We start from the raw sequence: 24459 nt of genomic DNA, 5'->3' as shown, positions 1-24459 counted from the left end.
GTCGTAAACAATATCTCAATGATTTCTTCAACAAGAGCGAGAGCCGTTAGTGGTACGCCGGTACACTGTGGCTCCCGCTCGCAGACGGACGCTACCAGCCCCGACCTTCAAGTTCCTCCCGATGCAACGGAGCTTCTGCGGCTGTCAGTTCTGCCAGCCCCAACCACTGATATTTTGTGTTGCCGTGTATACTGGAATCCTGTTCAGATAACAGCATGCTTCTCACATTAGTGACGCCAAGACGCCAGGCACGTCATCAAGGTCCCACGCTGCAACTTACACGTCATTCCAAAGCCATATTGCCAGTCTATGCTGATATTAGGCTTAGCACAGTATTTTACAATCTTATGACATCTTAGACACCTGTTATATAACATAAATATTGTAACTTAAACGTTCAATAATAAATTAAAAATCATTACGTATTGTTCCACTTAAGCGAACAGCCTTTTCCAAGATAAAATTGTAGTCTAACACTGTCAGAAAGGATAACCTACAAGGTCAAATTAAGCGGCAGAGAGCCTGTCTATAAAAGACGATGGTAAGCTGAGAAAGAGATACAATTCAGGATAGTTCATTCAGCACGAGTACCTTTTTTCGTGACCATGGAATCTACGAAATGTTTGACGCTAATCTCTGTTGCCTTCTGCCCTTCTATCAAAGTGGTACAAGGCTTTTATCCACCATCGCCTGTTTCCTACACCGATAATACTGTTCGCTTAAGGCGGGAAAAAACAGCCGTTACATATACCAGACAGGTTCACGCCAGAAAGAGTTATTGCTTATAGCGGACAATCTTTAATGCTGCCGCCCATTTTATACCACTGGTGAGGAAATAGCACCGTCGTCGCTTGCTTTTAAATTTACAGTCTCTCTATTAGTGAAAAGTGTACCTACAATTTGAACTTATTGTTTTAGCCAAAACCACCAACAGTATACGTTTTAGGTCAACGACCTCCACGAAAGATGAGGAGGTTGAAAGAATGTACGATGAGATAAAAGTTTCCAATTAGTTAAGGATTTAATTGTGATTCTGAGCTTGAATACGATAGTAGTTAAAGATGAAGGAGGAAAAATTGTAGGATGACATGGACTGGGTGAAATGAATTAAAGGGTAAACAACCTAGTAGAATATTACGCATAGCATGCTACAAAACGATGAAAGAAAGTTATATGCATGGTAGAGACATGGAGAGAGAAGAATAATTCAGATATGTTACATGATTGTAAGAGATTCCGAAAACAGATATTAAACTGCAGACTATTACCCGGAGCAGCTGTGGTCTCTGATCATAATACACACATCAAAAGAAGTTTTTCATCGCCTCTGTTCCGAGGGTTCCGGAACCTGTATTACTGAAAATTGGAATAGAGGTCAACATAAACATCATTTCCACCCTTTCTATTGCTCATTAAAACCACACACTGCATGCAGCGAGATCTTCAGAGGTGGTTGTCCAGATTGTTGTACACACCAGTAACTCTAATACCCAGTAATACCTTCTCTTACATTGATGCATGCCTGTATTCGTCGTGGCATACTATCCACAAGTCCATCAAGACAGTGTTGGTCCAGATTGTCCCACCCCTCAACGGCGATTCGGCGTAGATCCCTCAGAGTGCTTGGTGGGTCACGTCCCCATAAACAGACCTTTTCAATCCACCCCAGGCATGCTCGATAGGTTTCATGTCTGGAGAACATGCTGGGCACTCCAGTCGAGCGACGTCGTTTTAGTGAAGTAAGTCATTCACCGCTTTTGTGTCATTTACGAGTTCCTAAACTGGAGCGAATTTTATTATATCATCTGTGTACTTTGATAGTTTAGCTTCTTGAGTTTCTGTGTGTAAATTTAATATCTAATAGCCACAGTTGTCGCATTTTAGTTTGCATCAGAAAGTAAACCGATTTTGTGACATATTAGAAGTTCCTAATAAGCGGAAAATGATTTAGTTTCACCTGAGTGCTTCGCTAGTTAGGTTTTTGGATATCTGCGTATTACTAGACACAGTTCGTGCGTTTTCGTCAGTCTACAGTAGATTTGCACAGCACGTGCCGATAGTCCGTTTATCTGCATAGTTTAGTTTTCCACGGTCTTTAGTATGGACAGGGACTGCGATTGTTGTGTGCAGATGTGAGCTGAGTTGGTGACACTCTCAGCTTCAGGCTGTGATGGCTTCGGTTACACACTTGAGGCTGCAGTGGATGGGCACCACTGTTGTGGGCCGGCCGTGGGGATCCAACGGACGTCCAGCACGTCAGAGTCGTCCGATCGGTCCTGACGGTGGCCAACCCAGTTACTGCTGGCACTCAGGCTGACCCCTCACCTGTGGTCGAGTGGGAGGTCGCCCTGGGGCGAAGCAGGGAGCGAACGACTTCCCAGGCGGCCGCACGGGGGGCTTCCCCGGTTTGTCTGACAAACAGGTTCCAGGTTCTGTCTGTGGCTGACACTGTTGCTGAGCCAGATGCTGTCGCCGGTCCTGTTTCAGAGGAAACCACTCAGCCTGCAAGAGCCAGGCAATCGCAGAGGGTGGGATTATTGGTAGTTGGGAACTCAAAAGCTAGGCACGTTATGGGGCCCCATAGGGACTTGGTTGACAAGTAGGGCAAGAAAATCAATGTGCACTCCGTGTGCATACCAGGTGGAATCATTCCAGATGTGGAAAGGGTCCTCCTGGATGCCATGAAGAGCACAGGCTGCAGCCAACTGGAGGTGGTTGCTCATGTCGGTTCCAATGATGTGTGTCACTTTGGATCAGAAGACATTCTCTCTTGCTTCGAGCGGTTAATAGAAGTGGTAAACGCTGCCAGTCTTGCTTGCAAGATGAAAGCAGAGCTGACCATTTGCAGCATAGTCGATAGGACCGACTCCGGATGCCTGGTTCAGAGCCGAGTGTATGGTCTGAATCAGAGGCTCAGATGGTTCTGCGGCTGTGTAGGCTGCAGATTCCTCAACTTGCGCCACAGGTGGTTGGGTTTCGGGTTCCGCTGAATAGGTCAGGTGTCCACTATACGCAGGAGGCGGCTAAATGGGTAGCAGGGGCTGTGTGGCGTGGACTGGGTGTTTTTTTAGGTTAGAGGGTCTCGGGAAAACACAATGAGGGTTTCAGTCACAAAGGGTGCAGGCTGAACACAGGAAGAACGCAGATACAGGAACCACTGGTATAACAGTTGTAAATTGTCGTAGCTGTGGCGGGAAAGTACCAGAGCTCCAAGTGCTAACAGAAAGCACTTATGCTCAAATCGTTATAGGCACTGGAAGCTGGCTAAAGCCGCATATAAGCTCTTCAGAAATTTTTGCGAAGAACCTAACGGTGTTCCAATAGGATAGGCTAAACACGGTTGGCGGTGGCATGTTCGTTGCTGTTAGAAGTAGTTTAACTTGTTGCGAAATTGAAGTAGATACTTCCTGTGAGATAGTATGGGCAGAGGTCATTGTTGGCAACCGGAATAAAATAATAACTGGATCCTTTTACTGACCCCCCAATTCAGATGACACAGTTGTTGAAAGGTTCAAAGAAAACTTGAGTTGGATTTCAAACATGTATCCGATTGATACAATAATAGTTGGTGGTGGCTTTAATTTACCCTCGATACGTTGGCTAAAATACATACTTAATTCCGGAGGTACGCATAAAATGTCATGCTAAATTGTGCTAAACGCATTCTCTGAAAATTATTTCGGGCAGCTAGTTCATGAGCCCACGCGAATAGTAAACAGTTGTGAAAACACACTTGACCTCCTAGCAACAAATAATCCTGATTTAATAACGAGCATCAAAACCGATTCAAAGATTAGTGAACACAGCGTAGTCGTAGCGAGACTGAATACTGAATACTGTAATCCCCAAATCCTCGAAAGATACGCGAAAAATGTACCTATTCAATAAAGCAGAAAAAAATTCACTTGACGCCTTCCTGAGAAGGAAACTCCACTCATTCCAAATTAATAATACACTCCTGGAAATTGAAATAAGAACACTGTGAATTCATTGTCCCAGGAAGGGGAAACTTTATTGACACATTCCTGGGGTCAGATACATCACATGATCACACTGACAGAACCACAGGCACATAGACACAGGCAACAGAGCATGCACAATGTCGGCACTAGTACAGTGTATATCCACCTTTCGCAGCAATGCAGGCTGCTATTCTCCCATGGAGACGATCGTAGAGATGCTGGATGTAGTCCTGTGGAACGGCTTGCCATGCCATTTCCACCTGGCGCCTCAGTTGGACCAGCGTTCGTGCTGGACGTGCAGACCGCGTGAGACGACGCTTCATCCAGTCCCAAACATGCTCAATGGGGGACAGATCCGGAGATCTTGCTGGCCAGGGTAGTTGACTTACACCTTCTAGAGCACGTTGGGTGGCGCGGGATGCATGCGGACGTGCATTGTCCTGTTGGAACAGCAAGTTCCCTTGCCGGTCTAGGAATGGTAGAACGATGGGTTCGATGACGGTTTGGATGTACCGTGCACTATTCAGTGTCCCCTCGACGATCACCAGCGGTGTACGGCCAGTGTAGGAGATCGCTCCCCACACTATGATGCCGGGTGTTGGCCCTGTGTGCCTCGGTCGTATGCAGTCCTGATTGTGGCGCTACCAGCACGGCGCCAAATACGCATACGACCATCATTGGCACCAAGGCAGAAGCGACTCTCATCGCTGAAGACGACACGTCTCCATACGTCCCTCCATTCACGCCTGTCGCGACACCACTGGAGGCGGGCTGCACGATGTTGGGGCGTGAGCGGAAGACGGCCTAACGGTGTGTGGGACCGTAGCCCAGCTTCATGGAGACGGTTGCGAATGGTCCTCGCCGATACCCCAGGAGCAACAGTGTCCCTAATATGCTGGGAAGTGGCGGTGCGGTCCCCTACGGCACTGCGTAGGATCCTACGGTCTTGGCGTGCATCCGTGCGTCGCTGCGGTCCGGTCCCAGGTCGACGGGCACGTGCACCTTCCGCCGACCACTGGCGACAACATCGATGTACTGTGGAGACCTCACGCCCCACGTGTTGAGCAATTCGGCGGTACGTCCGCCCGGCCTCCCGCATGCGCACTATACGCCCTCGCTCAAAGTCCGTCAACTGCACATACGGTTCACGTCCACGCTGTCGCGGCATGCTACCAGTGTTAAAGACTGCGATGGAGCTCCGTATGCCACGGCAAACTGGCTGACACTGACGGCGGCGGTGCACAAATGCTGCGCAGCTAGCGCCATTCGACGGCCAACACCGCGGTTCCTGGTGTGTCCGCTGTGCCGTGCGTGTGATCATTGCTTGTACAGCCCTCTCGCAGTGTCCGGAGCAAGTATGGTGGGTCTGACACACCGGTGTCAATGTGTTCTTTTTTCCATTTCCAGGAGTGTATAAGCGTAGACCAGATGTGGGTTAAATTAAAGAAATAGTATCGGCAGCAACTGAGAGATTTATACCAAATAAATAACAAACGACGGATCTGATCCTCCTTGGTACACAAAACGGGTTACAACACTGTCGCAGAAACAACGGAACAAACATGCCAAATTTAAACAGACGCAAAATCCCCAGATGGCGATCTTTTACTGAATACAGAATCTCGAAATTAAGCGCGGACTTCAATGCGAAACTCCTATAACAGTTTTCACAACGAAACTTTGTATCGAAACATGAAGAAAATCCAAAGATATTCTGGTCGTATGTGAAGTATGTTAGCGGTAAGAAACAATCAATGCCTTATCTGCGCGATGGCAACGGAAGTACTATCGAAGACAGTGCTGCCAAAGCAGAGTTACTAAACACAGCCTTCCGAAATGCCTTCACAAAAGAAGACGAATTACATATTCCAGAATTCGAATCGAGAACAGCTGCCAACATGAGTAATGTAGAAGTAAATACCCCCGGAGTAGTGAAGCAACTTAAATCACTTAATAAAAGCAATTCTTTTGGTCCAGACTATACCAATTGGGTTCCTTTCGGAGTATGCTGGTGCATTAGCTCCATACTTAACAATCATATACAACTCGACGAAAGATCCGTACCCAAAGACTGGAAAGTTGCCCAAGTCACACCAATATTCGAGAAAGGTAGTAGGAGTAATCCACTGAATTACAGGCACATATCGTTATCGTCGATTTGCAGCAGGATTTTAGAACATATGAATTAGAATTTTAGAACATTATGAATTACCTCGAAGGAAACGGTATATTGACACACAGTCAACATGGGTTTCGGAAACATCGTTCCTGTCAAACACAACTAGCTCTTTATGAACGGCTGAGTACTATTGACAAGGGTTTTCAGATCGATTCCGTATTCCTAGATTCCCGGAAGGCTTTTGACACTGTACCACAAAAGCGGCACGTAGAGATATTGCGTGCTTATGGAATATCGTCTCAGTTATATGACTGGATTTGCGATTTGCTGTCAGAGAGGTCACAATTCGTAGTAATTGACGAAAAGTCACCGAGTAAAACAAAAGTGATTTATGGCGTTCCCCAAGGTAGTGTTATAGGCCCTTTGCTGTTCTTTATCCATATAAACGATTTGGGAAACAATCTGAGCAGCCGTCTTAGGTTGTTTGCAGATGACACTGTCGTTTATCGACAGATAAAGTCATCAGAAGATTAGAACAAACTGCAAAACGATTTAGAAAAAATATCTGAATGGTGCGAAAAGCGTCAGTTGACCCTAAATAACTAAAAGAATGAAGTCATCCACATGAGAGCTAGAAGGAACTCGTTAAACGTCGGTTACACGATAAATCAGTATAATCTAAAAGCCGTAAATTCAACTAAATGCCTAGGTATTACGATTACGAACAATATAAATTGGAAAGAACACTTACAAACTGTTGTGGGGAAGGCTAACCAGAGACTGCGTTTTATTGGCAGGACACTTAGAAAATGTAACAAACCTACCAAGGAGACTGCCTACACTACGCTTGTCCGTTCTCTTTTAGAATAATGCTACGTGGTGTGGGATCCTTATCAGATAGGATTGATAGAGTACATCCAAAATGTTCAAAGAAAGGCAGCACGTCTTGTATTATCGCGAAATATGGGAGAGAGTGTCACAGAAATGATACAGGATTTGAGCTGTAAACGAGTGAAAGAAAGGCGTTTTTCGTTGCGACGGAATATTCTCACGAAATTACAATTTCCAACTTTCTCCTCCGAATGCGAAAATATTTTGTTGACATCGTCCTACATAGGGAGGAACGATCCCCACCATAAAATAAGGAAAATCACAGCTCGTACGGAAAGATATAGGTGTTTATTCTTTCCGCGCGCTATAAGAGATTGGAATAATAAATAATTGTGAAGGCGGTTCGATGGACCCTCTGCCAGGCATTTAAATGTGATTTGCAGAGTATCCATGTAGATGTAGATGTAGATGTAGATGTACACAAGATGTGCACGATGGAGGCGCCAAATGTCGTCCATGAAGACGAATGCCTTGCCAATATGCTGCCGATATGGTTGCACTATCGTTCAGAGGATGGCATTCACGTATCGTACAGCCTTACAGCGGCTTCCTTGTCCACCAACGGCGTACGTCGGCCTCACATAATGCCACCCCAACAGCAGGGAAACTCCATCTTGCTGCACTTGCTGGACAGTGTGTCTAAGGCGTTCAGCCTCCAAACACGTCTCCGACGATTGTCTGGTTGAAGCCATATGCGACACTCATCGGTGAAAGGAACGTGATGCCTTTTGTGACTTGGCAAGACAGCCAAGCCACTATGATTGGTAGCCGAAAGGCACGCGTTAAGCTCACGCAGGCTGGCGTGAAGTCTGGAACATTTAAGGAAGTTAGACTTTAGCAAAAAAGGTCGTAGCTGTTGGAATACTTAACTTTAATCCATAATTGATGAACATCGGTCTGACGGTACATGCTTCACAAGATAAATAGCAAATGATAATGGCGCCTTGCTAGGTCGTAGCAAATGACGTAGCTGAAGGCTATGCTAACTATCGTCTCGGCAAATGAGAGCGTATTTGTCAGTAAACCACCTCTAGCAAAGTCGACTGTACAACTGGGGCGAGTGCTAGGAAGTGTCTCTAGACCTGCCGTGTGGCGGCGCTCAGTCTGCAATCACCGACAGTGGCGACACGCGGGTCCGTCGTATACTAGCAGACCGCGGCCGATTTAAAGGCTACCACCTAGCAAGTGTGGTGTCTGGCGGTGACACCACAATGCCCATTCTGAGCGGTCAATTCGGTGTGTTGTTTGGCCCATCTGCACCGCGCTGCATGGTATCATGATTGCAATAATGGACCTCGTCATGGACGTTCGGAGTGAAGTTGCGCATCATGCAGCCTATTGCGCACATATTGAGTCGTAGCACGCCGTCCTGTGTCTCCACGAAAAGTAATTTTCAGGGTTCCTCCAAGCCATAATCCGTAGGTATCGGTCATCGAGTGCATTAGTAGCCCTTGGGCGGTCTGAGCGAGACATGTCATCGACAGTTCCTGTCTCTCTGTATTTCCTCTCCATATCCGAACAACAACGTTTTGGTTCACTCCGAGACACTTCCCTTGTTGAAAGCCCTTCCTGCCACAAAGTAACAATGCTGATGCGATCGAGCCGCGGTACTGACCGTCTAGGCATGGTTGAACTAGACAACACGAGCCGTTTACCTCCTTCCCGGTGAAATGACTGGAACTGATCGGCTGTCGGATCCCTTCCGTCTAATAGAAGCTGCTCATGCATGGTTGTTTACATTTTTGTGCGGATTTAGTGACATATCCGAACAGTCCACAGTCAACGTCTATCTTCAAGAGTTCTGGGAGCAGGGGTGATGTAAAATTTTTATTTCATGTGTATGTATTGGTTACGAACTGCATACTAAAACTGTAGTAACCGCACAATGGTAGGATATTAAAGCGATGAGACGTGGAGAAATAGAAAGCACGAAAGGTTTTTAAGAGTTTTGAAGGAAACATTATTCATCGATAGACGGAAAGAGAGGTAAGGAACACACATTGGCCACCTTATTAGCTGAAATAGTGTTGTCATCAGAGGATCAAATAGGCAAAAAGACAAAGTCTGGTAAAAATATTTTGGTAAAGCATGAGATACAGAATATAACTGAAGAAACGAAGTAAATTGTAGGCCGACAGAAGCCAATACAGGCGTCTGAAAAAGATATTGACAGACAATGAAAAACGGCAGAGCAGTCGTGACTAGATGGGAAATACAAAGATACAAAAGGGGCAGCAAAATTAAAGCGAGAGAGATGGCAGAAAAGTACACTACTGGCCATTAAAATTGCTACACAAAGAAGAAATGCAAATGATAAACGCGTATTCATTGGACAATTATATTATACTAGAACTGACATGTGATTACATTTTCACGCAATTTGGGTGCATAGATCCTGACAAATCAGTACCCAGAACGAAATCCTCTGGCCGTAATAACGGCCTTGATACGCCTGGGCATTGAGTCAAACGGAACTTGGATGGCTTGTACAGGTACAGCTGCCCATGCAGCTTCAACACGATACCACAGTTCATCAAGAGTAGTGACTGGCGTATTGAGACGAGCCAGTTGCTCGGCCACCATTGACCAAACGTTTTCAATTGGTGAGAGATCTGGAGAATGTGCTGGTCAGGGCAGCAGTCGAACTTTTCCTATATCCAGAAAGGCCCGCACAGGACCTGCAACATGTGGTCGTGCATTATCCTGCTGAAATGTAGGGTTTCGCAGGGATCGAATGAAAGGTAGAGCCACGGGTCGTACCACATCTAAAATGTAACGTCCACTGTCCAAAGTACCGTCAATGCGAATAACAGGTGACCGAGACGTGTAACCAATGGCACCCCATACCATACCGCCGGGTGATACGCTAGTATGGCGATGACGAATACATGTTTCCAATGTGCGTCCAGCGCGATGTCACCAAACACGGATGCGACCATCATGATGCTGTAAACAGAACCTCGATTCCTCCGAAAAAATGACGTTTTGCCATTCGTGCACCCAGGTTCGTCATTGAGTACACTATCGCATGCGCTCCTGTCTGTGTTGCAGCGTCAAGGGTAACCGCAGCCATGGTCTCCGAGCTGATAGTCCATGCTGCTGCAAACTTCGTCGAACTGTTCGTGCAGATGGTTGTTGTCTTGCAAACGTCCCCATCTGTCGACTCAGGGATCGAGACGTGGCTGCACGATCCGTTACAGCCATGCGGATAAGAAGCCTGTCATCTCGACTGCTAGTGATACGAGGCCGTTGGGATCCAGCACGGCGTTCCGTATTACCCTCCTGAACCCACCGGTTACTTATTCTGCTAACAGTCATTGGATCTCGTCCAAGGAGAGCAGCAATGTCGCCAAACGATAAACCGCAATCGCGATAGGCTACAATCCGACCTCTATCAAAGTCGAAAACGTGATGGTAGGCATTTCTCCTCCTTACCCGAGTCATCACAACAACGTTTCACCAGGCAACGCCGGACAACTTCTGATTGTGTATGAGAAATCGGTTGGAAACTTTCGTCATGTCAGCACGTTGCTGGTGTCACCACCGTCGCCAATCTTGTGTGAATGCTCTAAAACGCTAATCATTTGCATATCACAGCATCATCTTCCTGTAGAGTAAATTTACCGTCTGTAGCACACCATCTTCTTGGTGTAGCAATTTTAATGGAGTGTAAATAAACTGTTTATTACATCAAAAGTAATCGCCACAACTGTTAATAAATGTTTCCACAGTGAGACAAAATGGTCAGTGCCTTCAGGAACCATGTTTGCGGTTGCCTGCAGAAACACGAGTGTAGCCACGTGTGCACCTCTTCGTCCAAAGCAAATCGATAGCCACGAATGTCTTTCTTCAGGCCTTCAAAGGTATGTATATCATACGGCGAGAGATCAGGCCACTATGGAGGATGCATAAGGTCTTTCTAGCGAAACGTCTGCAGCGTTACCCTAAGACTGGGCAATGTGTGCGCGAGCCCTCTGGTAGGATGAATAACTTGATTTTTAGGTATAGTTGCATACACTCAGCAGATTCAGAAGGATGTAGGCTGCAGTAAGTACTGGGAGGTCCTAAAGCTTGCAAAGGATAGAGTAGAATGGAGAAGAGTAGAATGAAGAGCTGCATCAAACCAGTTTCAGGATTGAGGACCACGATAATAATAATTAGTATAGTTGCATATGAAGGACTGAAGAAGAATATGTCCTTTAATGTTAACGTTAAACATGTGCTCATATCTGCGAACTAACTCGTTCCACACCATTTTGAGAAAAGAATTGTTCAAATCGTAACAATGTAGGCTTCCGCGGCCAATGATGAGTAAATTTTTTTTGGTACTGTAAAACGTCATTGTATAAAGAAATTTTATTTATAAATTAATTTAATTATTAACATGAATTAAGGTTGTTGGCCTTGAAATATAATAGGCTAGTCACGACGGAAAGGGGGTGGGGGAAGGTAGAAAAGAAGCTGTTCGTGGGCTAGCCGGTTTGTCTATGATTGGAGACAGACTGCAGATTAGCGCCTGGCTTCTGGTGAGCACGTTTCATTGCTGGAGTGCGAGAAAATGCACTGACAGTTTCCCTATAGCGAGGCAGAAGCCACATCGTGCACGGACGCGAAAGTCTAAACAGCCTGTTGCATTTCCGCGTACACCAGGAATGAAACGTGTCCACCAGAAGCAAAGCGCTAATTTGCAGCCCGTCGCCAATCACTGACAAACCAGCTAGCCCAGCCTATTTTATCCTATGGCCAATAAGGTTTTAAAAAAGAAAAGACGTGTTGACATCTATCGTCTGTAATAAACAGATCCCTCTTTCCACCACCAAAAGTAATCTTGTTCTGAGGAAGACCGTTGTAACACGGTCGAAAAGTTAATTTTGACTTCATAGGTAAATTATTCTATACAATGACCCTGTACAGCACCCAGAAGAATTATAATCATCAGTCGTTCAAATGACCTGTGGAACATGCCACTAACTGACAACCTGACGAAACAGGCGAAACCCCATCAGATATCAAGAAAAATTACAATTCGGAGGTTGAAAGCTGGAAATTTCACAGAACTAATATTACATATAATGACGGTAAGCTTCTGACTTGAATTATTTACAGAAGAATATCACTTTCAGTTCCGCAGAAATGTAGGAATATGCGAGGAAAAACTGACCCTACGACTTTTTAGAAAATAGACTGGAGAAAGGCAAACCTGTGTGTGCAGCACTTTTAGATTTGGAGAAAGCATCGGAAAATGGTGACTGGACTAAGCTCTTTGAAATTAGAGCGGATAAAATATAAGAGTGATGGGTTATTTGGCATTTGTAAAAGAAAAAGGAAAAGAAAAAAAAGAAAAAAAAGAAAAAAATGTAGTTACAAGAGTCGAAGGACATTAATGGGAGGCGGTGGTTCAGAGATAGTTCAGAGAGGATTGCAATCTGTCACTGATGTTTTTCAGTCTGTACAATGCGTAAGCAGTAAAGGAAATGAACGACAAATTCCGAGAGAGAATTGAACTTCAAGGAGAAGAAATAAAAGCTTTGAAAGCTTCTTGAGGAAACTGCAGTTCTGTCAGAGACAGAAAAGAACTTAGAATGACATTTGAATGCAGTGCACACTGTCTTTTGAGAAGGTTCTAACTTGTACATAGACAACAGTAAAATATGTGCACTGCCTTGAAGCCGAAATACATTAGGCGATGGCAGAGGGAATTACACTGCGCAACACAGTTATAGGATTATATTTTCGAAATCCGTTAATTGTCTCATATTGCAAACTAGAAATCTGGAATTCTATTAAATGGTAAACTTCTACATATCACTGTAATGACGCAAACCCGTGGAACCCTGTAACGTCATCCTTGGGCTCGGCAACACTATAAACAGCAATGCGTCTGTTCGTGAGAAAAAAAAAGTAGAGCTCAGACGATTCAGTTGAGGTGTGAAGTGGGTTAATGATGTCACATTGGCAGCAAATTTCACCACAATTCTGCACAATACCACATGATGGAAAGACCGTCAAACACATGCTTACCTACATTTCACCTCCTCTTTTGACGCCTATGCGATGGAACAGCGACGTCCAGTGTTATAATTAGGCGTTTTTCTAATGGGCGACGGAGTTAAAGATTTCAGCCACACCGCTTCTTGGAATCAACAGTAAAGGGCCTTAGGGGGGAGGATAAAGGACATCAACGGTTTCACAGCTTTACGTGGGACATAGATTCCCAGACGACTTGCTGTTGAGAAGACAGTTCGTAGTATGACGAGCAGCAGGACGTGTAAGTAGGCTGTTTAGGTTTTTATGTTGGTAACGTCACGTAGCGCTCTATATGAAAATCACTGACTGTGCTGTGTGAAGGCTGTGGTTCATTTGCATTGTTGGAGTATATGCTATTGTAGTGTTGGGCAGTTGGCTGTTAACAGCGCGTAGCGTTGCGCAGTTGGAGGTGAGCCAGCAGCAGTGGCGGATGTGGCGAGAGAAATGGCGGACTTTCGAGAGCGGATGATCTGGACGTGTGTCCATCAGAGACATTTGTAAGACTGGATGTCATGTACTGCTATATATATTATGACTTTTGAACACTATTAAGGAAAATAAATTGTTTGTTCTCTATCAAAATCTTTCATTTGCTAACTATGCCTATCAGTAGTTTGTGACTTCAGTAGTTTGAATATTTTATTTAGCTGACAGTAGTGGCGCTCGCTGTATTGCAGTAGTTCGAGTAACGAAGATTTTTGTGAGGTAAGTGATTTGTGAAAGTTATAGGCTAATGTTAGTCAGGGCCATTCTTTTGTAGGGATTATTGAAAGTCAGATTGCGTTGCGCTAAAAATATTGTGTGTCGGTTTAGTGTTGATCAGAATAGGTAAAGAGGGAAATGTCTGAGTACATTCAATTCTGCTCAGCTGTTTGAAAATCAAACAACGTAATGGATTTATCAGCCCAGTAATCCATTAATTTTTCTAAGGAGACGTTTCAAGCGTAGTTCCTGATAATTAGTAATACTGCTCACAGTATTCGGACGATTTAACGCTTCAGTAAGGAAATCGTGAGCCAGCAGCCTCCTTGAATGATGGCACCCCTTTGGAGAAAATTTTGCTCAGGTGTACATGGAGGACCCAGTAGGGGCTATTCAAATGCGTTCGACGAAACCTGAAATTGAACGGAAGCAGTGAAGGGTACTTCTGCTTTTTCAGTCACCCTGCTTTGCGCTCACCTGTGACTTGGTGACAGTGGGATGGGACATTGACAGACGCGTGAATGAAACGACAAAAGTCCAGCTATGTACCCCTACCCCCCTCCCCCACACACACATTTCGGCAACACCCTCGATGCCATTTGCCGGCTTTTGTTGTGTACTTTAAAAATGTACCTGTACAAAGGCAAACTTTGATGGCGTTCTAGGAGTTTTCAGACCGGCAATCCCGTAACAACCCTTCGATTTGACATGCCTAATACATGACACTTGAGCCGTAGCATAGCTTGCCTCCAAATGGCTAAGACTCTGTCAAGGATTGGCTCTGTACAGGTACATTTTTGTAGCGCTCAACGACAGCGGACGGATGGATTCGAAGGTGTTGGCGGATAATCTTAGACGGACTTTCCCGTTCTATTCCTGCTTATCTCAATGTGGCACCCTTTCACTCGCTGATAACGTCATACGAGGGCACGAAACAGGATGACGAAAAATTATCAGTACCCGTAGCTTCGGATCAACTTCATATTTCGTAGAATGTTTTATAATGGTCCCTAGTTGTTGCACCCCGTACACCAGAGCAAATATTACGGTCGCACTGCCTTCCAAAATGGTGCGATCTCTTTCAGTGCGATTGCTGGCCTATGATATACCTAGAGGAGGGTTTAACCGTCTGTGGGGATGGGGGAAGGGGAGGGAGGGTCAGCAGTGTCTCATATTGTCAACAACGTCGTCCTGCTACTCATCGCACTGTGAACCGTCGTTTTAGGATACGAAATGTGTGGGAATCGACACCCCATGGGAAGTGATGTTTTCATTGATATCCTAGTGTCACCTCCTGAGGCCTATTTCTGTAAAATCAGAGCAGCGGTGCGTCTGAAATGTTTTCCTCGACCACCCATAAGAAAACGCTGGGCGTCGCGGTTCTCACTTCCGTGGCAGAGGAGTCAGAAGAAGGGACGCTATGTGAGTAAGAAATGATGTGACGACTTTCACATTGGGTGACACAGTGACGGTGGTGTTGGGCAGAATTGTAGTGAACTTCTGGTGCCACTGTGACACCATTAAACCACTTTACACCTTACATTAACTTCAGAGTTCTTTCATTTCCGCACGTGACAACACCTTGATGTTTCAAGCGCCACCGAACTAGATGTTGACATCGTAGGACGTCATGCTTCTTCTCAATGGGACACAATTACTGGGTTTTCAGAAGTGTGATCCTTTAATGCATTGTGCAGCATAGATTAGATAACGAAGCCCTAAATGTAGTAGTCTTGCTGCCAACGGGAGGATGAAAAACCCAGACTGGTTATAGCAATCATTACTGAACGAGGAATTTTTTATATCAGTACAGATGTTAAAAAGTCTTCTCTGATGACATTTGTCTGTGGTGTAGACTTATGTATGACACAGGGTAAGCAGCTAAGAAAGACGTTACATTTTGAAAAAAAATTGCTACTGTACAATATCGAAGATCATACCATTAGATCGAGTAGCTAACGAGAATTTATTTAATGGAATTATAAGGAGGAAGTGGAAATGTGGCGCAACTGGACTAATAGAAGAGATCACGTTCTGATGTTTGAAAGCATATGGTAAGGGAGGGGAACAGAGAAGGTTAAGAACAGTAGAGGTAATCCAATGGATGATTTCTGTAAGCACATTAAAATGGATGATTTTTCGAGGATGAACGTGTTCGCACAGGTTAGAACAGTGTAGAGAGTTGTACCAAACCAGTCTTCAGACTGAAGACCATAGCAAGCAACTGCTACTAATGCTTCGTTGGCGCTTGTACGGCAGGGCAGTAAAGGGAAAAACTGTTGTATCAGAAGTAGAACAAAGCCTGCAGCTGCTCATATCACAACAGGATTGAGGCACGAAGAGAAATGATAAAGAAACTGCGCCATAAAGAAAATATTTCCATATGGGGTGACTAGAACATAAAGTTTATAAATTAGACACGGAGTAAATCACCCATAACGTTTATAAATTTGACATGCAACAAATAACATATAACGTTCATGAATTTGACACGCAGTAAATAACCCCACTTAATTCAAAGAAGGTCGGCTCTTTTCGGCAGACGTTCGGTATCATAACTGCTGAAGTGAATGCTGCACTATGTGCCGTTTATCAAGTAATACAACGTGCGCAACAGCTCCTCCTGAGATAAGGGAGCATAAATCCGCTGTCATGCGGGATGAGGCAGCTAACGCTGACGTAACGCAGACGGAATACCCACATCACGAGAGACAGCTTCGTCAATGCACGAAACGAGTTGGTTAACGTGATTTTGCTCTCTTAGCTATTTTCTGCGGCAGTTATTGGTTTTATCTGAATAGAAAATTTACAGTTTATTCACAAAATAGGACATACGTAAAATACATATTGAAGTCTATTGTTATGCTCATTTCCACCGTCGCCCTTATATTAGCCATGTTGTTCTGTCTGAGGTATACATAAATAAAACTTCGATATTTGTGAACATGTAAAATCACAGGAGAGATAAATTTCCAGGTAGTAAGGACATCAGCTCATAAATGTCCATCAAATCGAACAAACTCAATCTTGAGAGAGAGCGTGCTTATCTTCCCATAACAGCAAATATTATACGAAGAAATTATTTCTATTGATTTTATAAGGAAGTTCCACAATCTTTTAAAAACGTGGAAGTAAAAAAAGATAATAATAAATAAAAGCAGAGACAGCGGGGTACGAACCGTCCACCAGTCTACTTTCATTATCGCAAGCTGGCACCTGCATCAACTACGGTACGCTAAATCTCTGCAACAAGCACCTTAGTTTATGCTCATCTAATCGCTAACTTGTCACACACAGCCCCATCTCGTGGTCGTGCGGTAGCCTTCTCGATTCCCACGCCCGGGTTCCCGGGTTCGACTCCCGGCGGGGTCAGGGATTTTCTCTGCCTCGTGATGGCTGGGTGTTGTGTGCTGTCCTTAGGTTAGTTAGGTTTAAGTAGTTCTAAGTTCTAGGGGACTTATGACCACAGCAGTTGAGTCCCATAATGCTCAGAGCCATTTGAACCATTTTGTCACACACAATTAACACGGGCTATGTTCCAAAACGACCAGAACAATTTTTGTTTATATTTTGGGGCAAAAAATAGAAACGCCTTCACAACACAAAACTTTTACCAGAAGACTGAGTCTGTTGATCTCGTCACTGTAAGAAGTAAGAATGCGTAGATAGATATGTACACCAACGTGTAATACACTCCTGGAAATGGAAAAAGAACACATTGACACCGGTGTGTCAGACCCACCATACTTGCTCCGGACACTGCGAGAGGGCTGTACAAGCAATGATCACACGCACGGCACAGCGGACACACCAGGAACCGCGGTGTTGGCCGTCGAATGGCGCTAGCTGCGCAGCATTTGTGCACCGCCGCCGTCAGTGTCAGCCAGTTTGCCGTGGCATACGGAGCTCCATCGCAGTCTTTAACACTGGTAGCATGCCGCGACAGCGTGGACGTGAACCGTATGTGCAGTTGACGGACTTTGAGCGAGGGCGTATAGTGGGCGTGCGGGAGGCCGGGTGGACGTACCGCCGAATTGCTCAACACGTGGGGCGTGAGGTCTCCACAGTACATCGATGTTGTCGCCAGTGGTCGGCGGAAGGTGCACGTGCCCGTCGACCTGGGACCGGACCGCAGCGACGCACGGATGCACGCCAAGACCGTAGGATCCTACGCAGTGCCGTAGGGGACCGCACCGCCACTTCCCAGCAAATTAGGGACACTGTTGCTCCTGGGGTATCGGCGAGGACCATTCGCAACCGTCTCCATGAAGCTGGGCTACTGTCCCGCACACCGTTAGGCCGTCTTCCGCTCACGCCCCAACATCGTGCAGCCCGCCTCCAGTGGTGTCGCGACAGGCGTGAATGGAGGGACGAATGGAGACGTGTCGTCTTCAGCGATGAGAGTCGCTTCTGCTTTGGTGCCAATGATGGTCGTATGCGTGTTTGGTGCCGTGCAGGTGAGCGCCACAATCAGGACTGCATACGTCCGAGGCACACAGGGCCAACACCCGGCATCATGGTGTGGGGAGCGATCTCCTACACTGGCCGTACACCACTGGTGATCGTCGAGGGGACACTGAATAGTGCACGGTACATCCAAACCGTCATCGAACCCATCGTTCTACCATTCCTAGACCGGCAAGGGAACTTGCTGTTCCAACAGGACAATGCACGTCCGCATGTATCCCGTGCCACCCAACGTGCTCTAGAAGGTGTAAGTCAACTACCCTGGCCAGCAAGATCTCCGGATCTGTCCCCCATTGAGCATGTTTGGGACTGGATGAAGCGTCGTCTCACGCGGTCTGCACGTCCAGCACGAACGCTGGTCCAACTGAGGCGCCAGGTGGAAATGGCATGGCAAGCCGTTCCACAGGACTACATCCAGCATCTCTACGATCGTCTCCATGGGAGAATAGCAGCCTGCATTGCTGCGAAAGGTGGATATACACTGTACTAGTGCCGACATTGTGCATGCTCTGTTGCCTGTGTCAATGTGCCTGTGGTTCTGTCAGGGTGATCATGTGATGAATCTGACCCCAGGAATGTGTCAATAAAGTTTCCCCTTCCTGGGACAATGAATTCACGGTGTTCTTATTTCAATTTCCAGGAGTGTAGGACATACGTAAAATACATATTGAAGTCGATTGTTATGCTCATTTCCACCGTCGCCCTTATATTAGCCATGTTGTTCTGTTTGAGGTATACATAAATAAAACTTCGATATTTGTGAACATGTAGAATCACAGGAGAGATAAATTTCCAGGTATTAAGGACATCAGCTCATAAATGTTCACCAAATCGAACAAACTCAATCTTGAGAGAGAGCGTGCTTATCTTCCCATAAGAGCAAATATTATACGAAGAAATTATTTCTATTGATTTTATGAGGAAGTTCCACAATCTTTTGAAAACGTGAAAGTAAAAAAAGATAATAATAAATAAAAGCAGAGACAGCGGGGTACGAACCGTCCACCAGTCCACTTTCATTATCGCAAGCTGGCACCTGCATCAACTATGGTACGCTAAATCTCTGCAACAGGCACCTTAGTTTATGCTCATCTAATCGCTAACTTGTCACACAAAATTAACATGGGCTATGTTCCAAAACGACCAGAACAATTTTTGTTTATATTTTGGGGCAAAAAATAGCAACGCCTTCACAACACAGCAAATAACAAAACTTTTACCAGAAGACTGAGTCTGTTGATCTCGTCACTGTAAGAAGTAAGAATGCGCAAATAGATATGTACACCAACGTGTAATATTTCAACTGCGTTGTTACTACCAGTACACAATACGATAATGTTAATTACCATGGCCGCTCATCACAGAATGAAAAACACCACTTTGTCTCTTTTCTTCTGCTTTGAAAGAAATTTCTGCCATTAGCCTGTAAATTTCTATACATTTATTTCACACAGTCATGATATCGGTTTTTATTCATGATTGTGTGACATAAATGAATATTAATATACAATCAAATGGCGGAAGCTTCTTTTAAAAGGAGGAGAGCTTCTGTAAAGTTTGGAAGGTAGGAGACGAGATACTGGCAGAAGTAAAGCTATGAGTAGTGGGCGTAAGTCGTGCTTCGGTAGCTCAGATGGAGCCGGCACGGTAGCACAGCGTGTTCGGTCAGAGGGTTACGTGCCTCTGTAATAAAAAAAACTGAGTCAACAGATCAACAACGAACTTAAATGGATGTCTTACGACGTCCGCCCCGAGCAGATGAACGAACAAAATGAAAAAAAGATGGTAGAGCACTTGCGCGCGAAAGGGAAAGCTCCCGAGTTCGAGTCTCGGTCGGGCACACAGTTTTAATCTGCCAGGAAGTTTCTTTTAAAATGTTTTACATGTCTGTGGTTCCCCAGAAAGGAAAAGTTTCATTAATCACTTGGGGTACTTTTATGTTTCTTTGGAAGACTGCTTTTAGTTTTTGCCACAGTTCATCTTCAAATCCAGATCTATTTACAGAAACTTATTTTTCATCATGAGAGACGTTCCAGTTCATCTCTGGTGAGGAACAGCTAGTCGCAGTAATTAGATTTGGATCTGAAGATGTCTAACATTGGACGAAACCTGTAATCGAAATAAACATAATAAGTTATCCATGCGCTAACAACTATTTTTAAAGAATAAAAATCTTACTGATATAAATCGTATAGAGAATGGCAAGTTTCCAACATATTTCTTCACCTTCCGAGCAAAGTCTCCGACAGCACAGCTCTTAATACAGAATCAGCACGCAGTAAGAGAAATGCTGACCACAAATCCGAGAAATCCATTGAAGTTCTAATGACGTTTCTTTGCCAAGAACATTCTTAACGAGCTAAAATACAGTACTGTGACCTTAAGACGGAGTTCACGTTCCGAAATGTATTCCGTTAAATGAACAACGTCCGGTGCCTTGCTGTAGAATATCTTGTTGGTTTCAGAATTTAGGTTAAAAAAAATGGCTCTGAGCACTATGGGACTTAACATCTATGGTCATCAGTCCCCTAGAACTTAGAACTACTTAAACCTAACTAACCTAAGGACAGCACACAACACCCAGCCATCACGAGGCAGAGAAAATCCCTGACCCCGCCGGGAATCCAACCCGGGAACCCGGGCGTGAGAAGCGATAACGCTATCGCACGACCACGAGATGCGGGCCTGAATTTAGGTTTGAGGTGAATTATTGCACCAACTACAGCCAACCTCTTTTAGGCGTTTCAGATGGGAGGTGAGTAGTTGTTCACCGTCAACGTCAGGGAACGGCCGCTATAAGCTCTGAAATATCATGATAGTCAACTGGAGATTCCAGAATAACTCATCCAGAGTTACCCTTTGCGCAGTACCCTCGTGCGACTAGTAACGAAATTTGCGGCTTCCCACCACGAACACTAGTGCCACAAACCGAGGCGTTAGCGGGTCGTCCGTGCGGTCTGGTTATGGGATGATTCTGCGTAAAACGAGGGCGACCCCTCGCATTCATCAGCGGACGTGTAGCGGCCGCTCGTAATTACGAGCGCTGTCCGCTGTTTGCGGGCGCTTCCCCATCCCTCTCACTTTTACTGAAGCGTCCGTGCGCCGGTAATGGCGGCGGCTGCCTCTCAGTGTCAAGATGTTGACGTGTAAGTGTCAACTGCAGGACGCTTCATAAGAGCAACACACAGGGTCGTGGACAAGCATGATATATCGTTCACGATAATCATTAGTCTCGCCGATGTATCGTCAAAAAATCAAATAAAAATAACATTGTTACCGTCAAAAACATTAAAACTGCATTTTTCATCTGTTTTATGAACTTAGAGGGTCTTGAGTACCTGTGTTTTGAAACAGTCGATTTATCTTACAAGTATTTTAAATTATGCTATTTTGTCAAAAACAGCCCGTGGCTGTGTACAAAATATAGGTTGACTCTTACACAGAAGATTATAGCAACCAGCCACTTTTTGTGATGGAATTTATTTCCTTAAATAGCGCCGTTACCGGTTTCGAACCGATAGGTTCATCTTCAGACGGCTAGTTCACGTTTTACATTACATTTTGAGTTTTGTTTCCCCATCTGACGAAACTTCCTTGGGGTGGTGATGCCAATGAAGAATCCGCGCCATTACGTTCCAGTGCAGTTTGTTTATCATCTTGCAACATCGAAAACTTTTTCTGTATATAATGTAACGTACCACTCACACACTTAGAAACTTCTTTCCTGCACGTCGAACGGATTTCTGCGGACTCATTTTGAAACTATGGCGCATGCGTTCAACGTCTGTGTCAGACGCCCAGCGATATGCCTTTACACAAACAACCGGTTTCTCGGAATTGTTCATGGCATCGCTGTGTGCTGTAGGAGAATCCACAGCATACCTAGTACGAAAGACACGCTGAATAGTTATTATTTACCCGCACTGCGCAAAACGTAGAATAACAAACGCTTTCTGTTCTCCCGATACCATTTCTACTAGAGCTGAAGTGGGAGTCCACTTCTGCTACTGAGCTGGAACCGTGTAAAACTGGAGAATTTGCACTTTCCAATAGTACGTTGTTCATGCATATATCCCAAGAATATAATAGTTATAATTTTTTTTTTGCATCTGACGATTCTCTTTGATGCACTATGGGACTTAACGTATGAGGTCATCAGTTCCCTAGACTTAAAATTACCTAAACCTAACAAACCTAAGGACCTCACACACATCCATGCCCAAGGCAGGACTCGAACCTGCGACCGTAGCAGCAGCGTGGTTCCGGACTGAAGCGCCTAAAACCGCTCGGTCATAGCGGCCGGCTCTTTCATTATCCCTCGATGTGTCCGAGAGTGGTGCTTCGATGCACACTCTGCGAGGCACTTAAGCGTCAACTGCGTGGTATATATGAAGATACCATCTTCATATATAGTTAAGGCTCACGGCCATTTCACCATCTTCTGTGCGGACGCACACACATTGCCCGAAGTCTTAGAAACCTGTTAGGCTACGGCGGAAACTCATGAATTCGATTAAGATTACGATTTAGGTTGTTCTATGAGGTACGAAATGCAATGTGGGTACGAAGATTTCACCTTGTTATGAATTTGTTAACACAATCAAACAGTTGCACTATCGAAGGATGGAGTACGACGGTTCTCGAGTTTCGAAAGAAAGCTGAATTTCCTTCAAAAAAACCGGTTGTGAACCTTTCATTTGTTAATTTCTCTGAAAACAAATTCTTTTCCGAAACACTGGTCCTAGTATTCCTGGAGATGAATGTCATAACAGAAAGGAGACTATTAATTCAAGAGAAATCGCTTTGTAGTTGAACTCATCTACCTGTGCTCATAAGCAGTAGCACGCTTTCCAGGGGACTTATTCCGCAGGGGGAAAGAACTGTCAGCTGAATATCTAGAGTGCAGCCGCCATTCAAAGGTCACTGAAAAAATCTTTTTTTATTATTTTCCTTTTAAAACACAGACATTACTTAGAATTTCCTGACAGTTGAAAACTTTCCGCCGGATCGGGATTCGAATCTGGAACATTGTTTTTTGTTTTTTGTTTTTTTTTCTTGTTTTTTTGTTTTTGTAAGTAATGTAATCAGTGGAGCTTGCCACCTCCTCCGACTCCTATAGTACCACACTGCTGCCGTGCAAAATTCGCTAAGCCATACTGCATACCGTGAATTCTGGGTAGTAGAGGAGAGTTACTGGCGAGAGCGAAGCTGATGCGGAGTAAGGATTCCTGCGGTGTGTCTGCCAGTTCATTCTGTAACAATATTCTCCTTGATATGCACGGTCTCACTTTCGAGTCCTTGTCTTGTACACACCTTTAATATGCGAGGAAGTTTCAACGTAGAGTACACTCCGTCGCAGAGTAAAGAATCCAATCTGAAAACACATGAACGCTCTGGAAATACGCTTTGTTCGGAGACCACCACCCGCCCTTCGCCTGCTGCGGTTTCCGTAATAAGCAAAGATACCACTGTTAAAGGTTTATCAGTTGAAAATTTCGTTTCTTTTGTATTGACTGTAAGATTTTTCTGTGTTCTGATAAGAGACTAGATAAAACAGAGAAAATGTAGTTGCTGTTCCTGGTAGGGGTAATAAGAAACATTTTAACACACTTACGAAAAATTAGGAAGAAAATATTCTGTCCACTTCAATGTGTCGTCGTGAAGTATTATGATACTGTACTCTGTCCGGACAAGTACCAAATGTTCTTAATGATTTTTGGCGTCCTCAAATTAATACAGGCAGTTATTTACATTTCTTTAACTGCCACATCAGTACATTACATCCTTACATTGACGAAACTGTTATTCGTGCGTACCGTCTAATCAGCGCTTTTTCCATAGTGAATTACAACCTATCTATGATGGTAGATATCTATTCACTGTAGTATATTGATCTAAGTGAGCTACAGAATTCATCGAAGTTAGTTGCTTATTACACATCACCCAATAATTCACATGCTGTCGAACTAAATTACCCACGTACGAGAGCACTTATTCTGGATTTTTGCGAAACGATCCTCAATTATGTAAGAAAACTGTAGCGTTGGCTGTGAAGCTTAAAAATAGCATGAAATTCCTCTGTCTGTCGAAGAGAATTTGACGTGCAAATGATTTAAAAGGAAACGAGGAAAATGAACAGATGATCAAAAAAAGTTGAGGTGACGTTTTTGCAGTTACGAGACGTTATTATCTCAGTCTGTAGTCTGACCTCATACACCTCTCCACACCATTCTATCCTCTGCGAGCCTCTTCATCTGCGAATAACTACAGCAACCCGTATCATCTCTGAGC

The sequence above is a fragment of the Schistocerca cancellata genome, chromosome 3, assembly GCF_023864275.1.
Source record: "Schistocerca cancellata isolate TAMUIC-IGC-003103 chromosome 3, iqSchCanc2.1, whole genome shotgun sequence".
Classification (NCBI taxonomy): Eukaryota; Metazoa; Arthropoda; class Insecta; order Orthoptera; family Acrididae; genus Schistocerca; species Schistocerca cancellata.
Note: the sequence above shows the minus strand (reverse complement) of the source record.